Source organism: Pteropus alecto, unplaced genomic scaffold (genome assembly GCF_000325575.1).
Source record: "Pteropus alecto unplaced genomic scaffold, ASM32557v1 scaffold76, whole genome shotgun sequence".
Taxonomy (NCBI): domain Eukaryota; kingdom Metazoa; phylum Chordata; class Mammalia; order Chiroptera; family Pteropodidae; genus Pteropus; species Pteropus alecto.
Window position 1 is genome coordinate 29452301 of NW_006443138.1, and position 7471 is coordinate 29459771.

A 7471-nucleotide genomic window follows, 5' to 3' on the forward strand; every position below is an offset into this window, starting at 1 on the left:
AACACATGGGTAGCTCCACTTACCTACTTTCTTCACACGTTCCCTAAAGTGTTTCCTTCACGGCATGGATTTTCCTGGGCACTTTATTTAAAATTGCCTTTTCACCCCCTGTTTATATATTCCTACCCTTTACTCTTACTTTTTTCATTGGACTTACTACCATCTGACTTTCTGTGTGTTTTACTTATCTTCTGTATATTCCCTGTAGACTATAATCTAAGTGAACGCTGAGGTCGCAGCCCTATTCCCAAAGCTAGTGTCTAGTAAATAGAAGCTTTCATGAAATATTGAATTAATGGTAATAGATTAGAGTTATTCTGAGAACTAACATTTAAGAAAGAGCTTTCTGTTAAAATATTTTAATTCAGTAAACTTTGAGTAACTGCTATGAGTCAGGCCTTGTGAAGATCTGCAGAGATACACAAAATAAGGTCCTTGCCCGAGAGAACGAACATGGAAATAAATGAAATTAAATGTAAGATGGGACTAATTATCATCCGATTCCCTTGCTGATTAAAATATGTTGAATTAAAAGTGTTTATGTAAACCCTACATTGTTAATGATTTTACATTCTGCATTGATATCGCTCTTTTTCCTTACGCTTATTTTCTTTATATTATTAGAGATACAGTTCCACAAAAACAATACCCTTCTTTAAAGCATCTTTGAAATAATCCAAAACATTTTAATTAGACGCAGTATGTAAAACTATTATTTTTGAATAATAATAGTTACTTGAATGCTTTTTTGGTAGGTATAATGTGAAATTCTTATTTTTAAGCCAAGTTTAGGTATTTAGGTAGTATGAAATTTTATATCTTAATTTGAATATTAACTGAATGTGGAGTTATTCTTGGGACAGCAGGAGAGAGAATGTGTGTTTACACAATGTATTATTCTCTCTGTATGTAACATTTTAATGTAATATAGATAGATATAACATGTAAAACTTCAATAAACATTTTGCTTCTAATTAGTATATTTTTAGCTGTCTAGCTGAAACTTCTGTTCTCCAATTAAAACATAAATATGAGTCAAATTTGATTTTTACTGTTTTTCTTTAAACTTGACAATAGTAGTATTCTACTTTTTCTTAAATTTGTGGAGGAGATTTTTATGGTAGGGTAGTATATTTTAAAAAGCAAAACAGCCAGTGAAATGTAGTCTTTGACAAAAATATTAATAGGTTCTAGATAGAGTGGGAATAAGTTTTGAAGAAGGAAAGAATAATTCCTTTCCCAATTAATTTTGTTAGGTGTTTGAGAGATAAGGAATGCATTCATTTTTCAATTCTTAACGTAGTTTTGGAATGTTAAACTGTATTTTCCTTCAGAGACATGTTTTGGGTAGATTTGCCAATAGAAGGGATGTACTTAGGTTCCTTTTAATGCATTTGTTCAACAAATATTGAATGAGCATCTGTACACCATGAGGAGCTTATGCTAGGAATTGTGAAGTACAAAAATATATCAAATATGGACCTTAAACTTTAGGAAGGCATTATATAGGCATAAGGAGACATAAACATGGATTATGGGGAACAAATTAACATTTCATAAGATGTAGTCAGTTAAAGTGGTATGGGAGTTGGTGGTGGTAGTAGGGGTCAGTAGTAGTTATGACCTAACGGATTTACCTAAATTTGAGTTTAGATTTTAAGAGACACAGGCTGAAGGAGCAATAACAAAGTAAATAGGGGCAGAGCACAGTCTAGGGAGTAGACCAGTGCTTCTTATTAAACTTTAGTGTGCATTTATATCACCTAGAGATCTTGTTAAAATGCAAGTTCTGATTTAGTAGATCTGGTGTGAGCCTAAGAATTCTGTATTTTTAACAAGCTCCCAGGTTGTGCCGAAGCTGTGAGTTCATGGATCACACTTTAAAGAGCAAAATAGTAGACCACATTTTATAAAACTTCTTGTGGCAGAGACCAATAGAGATTAACTGTTTGTTTCCTTTTCCATCTTTACTTTTATCTCTTCTTACACTTTGATTTATTCATATCTGTGTGGAGAGAGTTAAATCTGTTATTCATCATTTCATTGTTTATTATAATTGTTGGGAACTCATAAATTGAGAATCTGATTTTAATGGATTAATTTATTTATGAATATATCTCATTTCTCTACTTTTCCCTTTTGAAGAATAATGAAAGATATAAGTTCATTTTTAATTTAACTCAAGTTAATTAATTCAAGTATGACAGCAGTATGAGAGAGTTAAAAAAAATCTATGCTAAGCCATTAAATCCTTTTCTTTCTGATATGCATTTTAAAGTATGGATTTACTGACGTATTTGGATTTTCTTGTGGACTCAGATTAAATCAAATTACATATTGATCTATTTGTAAGAGAAGTGAAAGAAATTACATGTTTCACAGATTCTGTTTCAGAATATTTATTCCTAAATATATATTCAAGAAACATCTCCTAACATTTTTATTATGAACACGTTTTGTTGATATTGCGTTCCCCCCAAAAGCAATATTAAAAAAGATATCAGTGAGGCAAGAAAGTTGCGTGCATTTATTTGCCCTAATTAATTTGCAAATTCAAACTATATATGAATTCATGCTCGCATGTGAACACATACATAATGCAAGAAGATAGGGAAGAAAAACAACAGGAAAGGGATTGATTTAATCCTCTCACAATTTTCTTTACTTTTCTTGGCTGCCTGACTTAGATAAAATTATTTTATTTTCATATTTAATTGTCCTTTAGCCTGTAGAGTGAAAACGTGGGATTAATAGCCACAAAACTAAGTTAAAGAAAGGAAATTGAAAATATGAAAAGAAAATGGATTAGGAATTGGAAAGTTAAAGAACCCAAAAATAAATAAAAATGGGAGACTCAAATGCGCCATACTGGATTACTTTCTATCCATTGTCATGTAGACCCTCTTTAGAGATACAACCCTATCTCACTTAAAAAAACTTTAAAGTATTTTTAAAAAATGTTTTGTCTATTGTAGAAAATTTAGAAACTACAGAAAACCACAAAGAAAAAAATTAAAATATCCTAAATTTTTCCTGTTTAATTTTTTATTATTTTTCTTGGTTATGCATGTGCATGCACACATATATGTTTAGGACCATTTAGCTTGATATTCTCTATTTTTTACTTATGTCTTTTTGGAGTTGGTGGAGGTAAGCATTAAAATTATATGCCCAATATTGTGAAAATCAAAATTCTTTAAAAACACACACACACACAAGGGGAGTGGTAGTTGGGATAGGATGGAGGCAATGGATTTTTAAAACTTTTCCCAAAACACAACTAAAACCACCCTGACCTACCTCTGTGAATTGGGGGTATAGTTGGGATTAAAAAAAAAAAAAAATCACACTCTCAGATATAATTATGGTAAAATGTGCTGAAGAATGAAATTGGCTTTGATTGGATCAAAGTTTAGCCTACAGTATCTGCCTTTTACCAAAATATAGTCAAATGGTTTTAATTAGGTTCTTTACTCCATGTGTCCTACTGCTTCAAATAACCAGGCTCTCCTACAGGCATTTGTGGTTGCCAGCACCATCTGGAATAATTCATAGATGCAAGGTGAAAAGAATTTATACACCATTAAAAATGTTTTTCTCTCTTAAAACAGAGCGCAAAATCTTTGCTTGTAACAAACCAGTGTTATAAGGAATTTAATTTTGAAAAAAATCAGTTTGATTTATGAAAACAAAATTTTGTCTTTTCATGTTTTTTCTAATGCAAGGATCCTAGTCTTTTTTTCATTAGTTGACATGATTAATATCAGATTATTAAAAATAGAGATATTAGCGCAGAAAATTGCGCAGTGAGGAAAATCAAATATAGACATTAGTTCCATTTTTATTTCTCCTAGTGGTAACTGGTTTTATTATATTCTCTGGCTGAAACTTTCTATAGATATATTCAGGATGGCAGAAAATAAAGATCTGAAATGTGACTTTTGAATAGTGTATTAGTATGCACGTCCATCAGAGATTGACTTTTTATCTTACTGTCTATATCATTAATTTACTATTCGATTTTGAATAATTATAAGTAAAATGCTATGCTGAAGAAATATTTAGAAATTATTTTTTTAATCTTTTTTTTTTTGGCTTATTGGTAGAATCATATTCAAATTACCCCAAAGAGAATGTGTATTTTTAAAACCTTATAAAAAGGATTCCACAGTTTTGTTTTTGACAGTATTATTTACTATATTCTCCGAGAAACCTTCATTACACAAAACAGTAAAAATGCCAAATTTTTTTCAATAATTTTATAAATGTAGAGTTGAGTTGAGCTGGAAGTAAAGAAATTTATAGAGGTAAAATAAATATCATGCAAAATATAAAATAGGGTTTATTTTATGATAAAATTGGTTTAACATTAGAAACTCTCAAAACCCTGTCAATAACTTCAGCATTCTTTCCTTCATAACTAAAACAACAGCAACTTTTGGCAGATAAAGAATAGATGAAAAATTTCTACAGAGAAAACTATAGCAAATATAGGCAATGGTGAAAAGTAAATATCATTTCCTTAAGAATCATTTCCTCACTACTTGTTTCATCATGGTTCTGGAACTTCTAGCAAGTTTAATAAGATAAGAAAAAAATCGTAAGGATTTTTTTTTTTAAATCACTTATTATATAACTGTCTAAATAGAAAACTCAAAAGAATCCACAGAAAAATTATTAGAATTAGCAGGAACATTTACCAAGGTTTCCAAAGGTAAAGCCCATATACAGAAATCAAGTGTATGTCTACATGCCAGCAAGAAAACATTAGAAAATTTCATTTAAAAATACCATTGAAATAATGTTTTCAGAAGTTCGTTAGTGCATGGAACCATTAGATGAAAAGTTGATGGAAGGTGAACTTTACACATAAAAGAAACCAGGCTGTCACTACCTTAATTCCAATTATTCACTGATGAATCCTAGGCTCACTAAAAGTGGGAAACCAGACATTATATGCTTTCTGACGTGAGGCAGTTTGAAGTATATGCCACCATTATTAGTATTTTGACCTAAAATGTTGAAACTGAATCTGTTCAATTATTTAAAGCTGTTAGTATCTAATTTAAAAAATAGGAGATAAACAAGTTAAAACACCATGAAGAAGCATACAAACAATACAAAATGGGAGTTATTTTACAGATTCTTTATCAAGTCAGTGGCATTAAAAAAGGGGCAGGGAGGACCTTTCTCTAGGCTGATAGAGAGTTGAAGAATTTAACAAACAAATGCAATGTAGTGGATTGTATTTCAAATCTTTTTTTGGATTCTGATTCAAACAAGCCAAGTATAAAAAAATCATTTTTGAGACAACTGGGGAAATTTGAATATAGACTGGATATTGGATGATAATAAGGAATTATGTATTGTTAATTTTGTTAAATTTACATTGCTGAAAAAGTACTCTTAAAGAGTACTTAGTTTGTATAAAGAACCATATGTAATGACATGATATCTGGAATTTAAAATAACAACAAAACTTATAAGCAACCAACAAATAAAATAAATGCAAGTCTTTTACTGAGGAAATTTTAACACTTTGTTGAAAGCCTTTTAGAGGAGAACTATATAACTGGAGGGATATGCCATGTTAATGAATTGAGAGATTCAGGAGCATAAAAGTATCAGTTCTCTGAAATTGATAAATAGATTTGGTATAATTTCAATCAAAATCCCAAAAGTCTGCTGTTTAGTTTTGTTTGCTGTGGTTGGTTGGTTGGTTGGTTGGTTGGTTTAGTGGAACTTGACAAGCTGGTTCTGAAATTTATAGAAGTATAGAGCGCCTAGAATAGCTAAGACAGCCCTGAAGAAGAGGAACAAGGTAAGCAGGCTTGCCTTACTAGATATTGAGACTTCTTATAAAGATATAGTAATTAAAGTAGTATAGATTTGGCGCAGAAATATACAAAGATACCAGAGTAGAGAGCTACAAAACAGGCACACATGTTTGTAGAAACTTTATATATGACAGAGTAACTGCATGTAAGTACTGCTGGGACAGTTAGTTATCAATGTATGTAAAAAAAATGAAATTTTATTCTTCATACATACCCCGCAAATGAAATCGTATCACTACCTCATATCATGCACGTCATCAGTTACAGGTGGATTTATGACTGCAGTGTGAAAGACAAAGTAACAGAATTTTCAGGGAATACATTTAGGAACTTGGGGTGGGGAAGATTTTGTGCAAAAGTCACAAAATTGCAAATCATAGAGGAAAATATTGGTACATTTGAAACAATTGAAAATTTTAAATTTTATAAATGAAAACATACCATAAAGCAATCAAAGAAATAATTCATAGATTGGAAGAAAATATTTGTGTAACATATAACAGATAAAAGATTATGATCTGAAATATATAAAGAATACTTACAAATCTCTTAGAAAAAGATATCCCAATTGAAAAATTGGCAAAACACATGAGTAGCTATTTTACAGAAGTGGGAGTAGAAATGGCCAAATGCCATATGAAGAGATGTTCAACCTCAGTAGCCAGGAACATGCATTTTAAAACTATAAAATTTAGAAAGTCTTATAATACCAAGTATTAGTGGATATGTAGTAGTGTAAAAGGCTCTGTTTTGCACTCTAATGGAAGTAGAAGCTAATACAACATTTTGGAAAATAATTAGTAAAGTTGAAGATATACTTCAACTTTATGGTGTAGCATTTATGTGGTCTAGCATTTCAGTTTATAGGCCTATGCCTTGGAAAAACTCTTACACAGGTATATCAGAGTGTACCTAGCAGTGTTGTTTGTAATAACAATAAGCAAAATAAAACAACCCAGTTGTTCATCAACTTGGGAATAGGTTAAAACGACCGTGGTATATTATTTTATACTCCAGTGAAAACAAAGGAGATAACAAAACCACATTATACTCATTGATCAGTACGAGTCTCAAAACATAATGAAAAGACAAAATAGTTTATTAATAAACTTTATAAACTTCAAAAACATGCAAAATAAATGAAAGATCCATATATGTAGCAAAACTAATAAAAACGAGAATTTTAAGCACAAAATTTTTAGAATGTAGATTATTCTTAATGTGGAGGCAGTGGAAGAGAAGGAGTTTCAGAAGTGAGTATGAAGTTCTGTGTTAAGCTGGATTCTCAGTTCTTTATATCATTATTTTTATTTTCATAAGCATCGTTTATAGCCTTTTGAAAGTTTGAAAGATTTAATAATTATAAAATTGCAGTTGTATTACAAAACATTTTTCAATCAGCCATTCTACTATTTCATAGCATTGATGTCAGGAGACTGTTTCCATATTTCCAACATAAATCTCTGACTTGGTTTCTTTCTCCTGTCATTTCAGACTATCTCATGCCTTTCTTTTGTTTTATGATTTCATTGTGCTTCATAAAGTACATGCTGAAATACATGTTCCTGATACATCATTGTTAACAATTTGCTACTCTTGGTAAGAGAGCATTTGAAAGTGTTGGAAAATTTTTG

At 30.6% G+C, this 7471-nt stretch overlaps 1 protein-coding gene across 1 annotated transcript in view; it reads left to right on the forward strand.

Moving 5' to 3' along the window:
* Positions 1-7471, forward strand: part of ERC1 (ELKS/RAB6-interacting/CAST family member 1) — a 480046-nt gene that overhangs the window by 211183 nt on the left and 261392 nt on the right. The window lies entirely within an intron of this gene.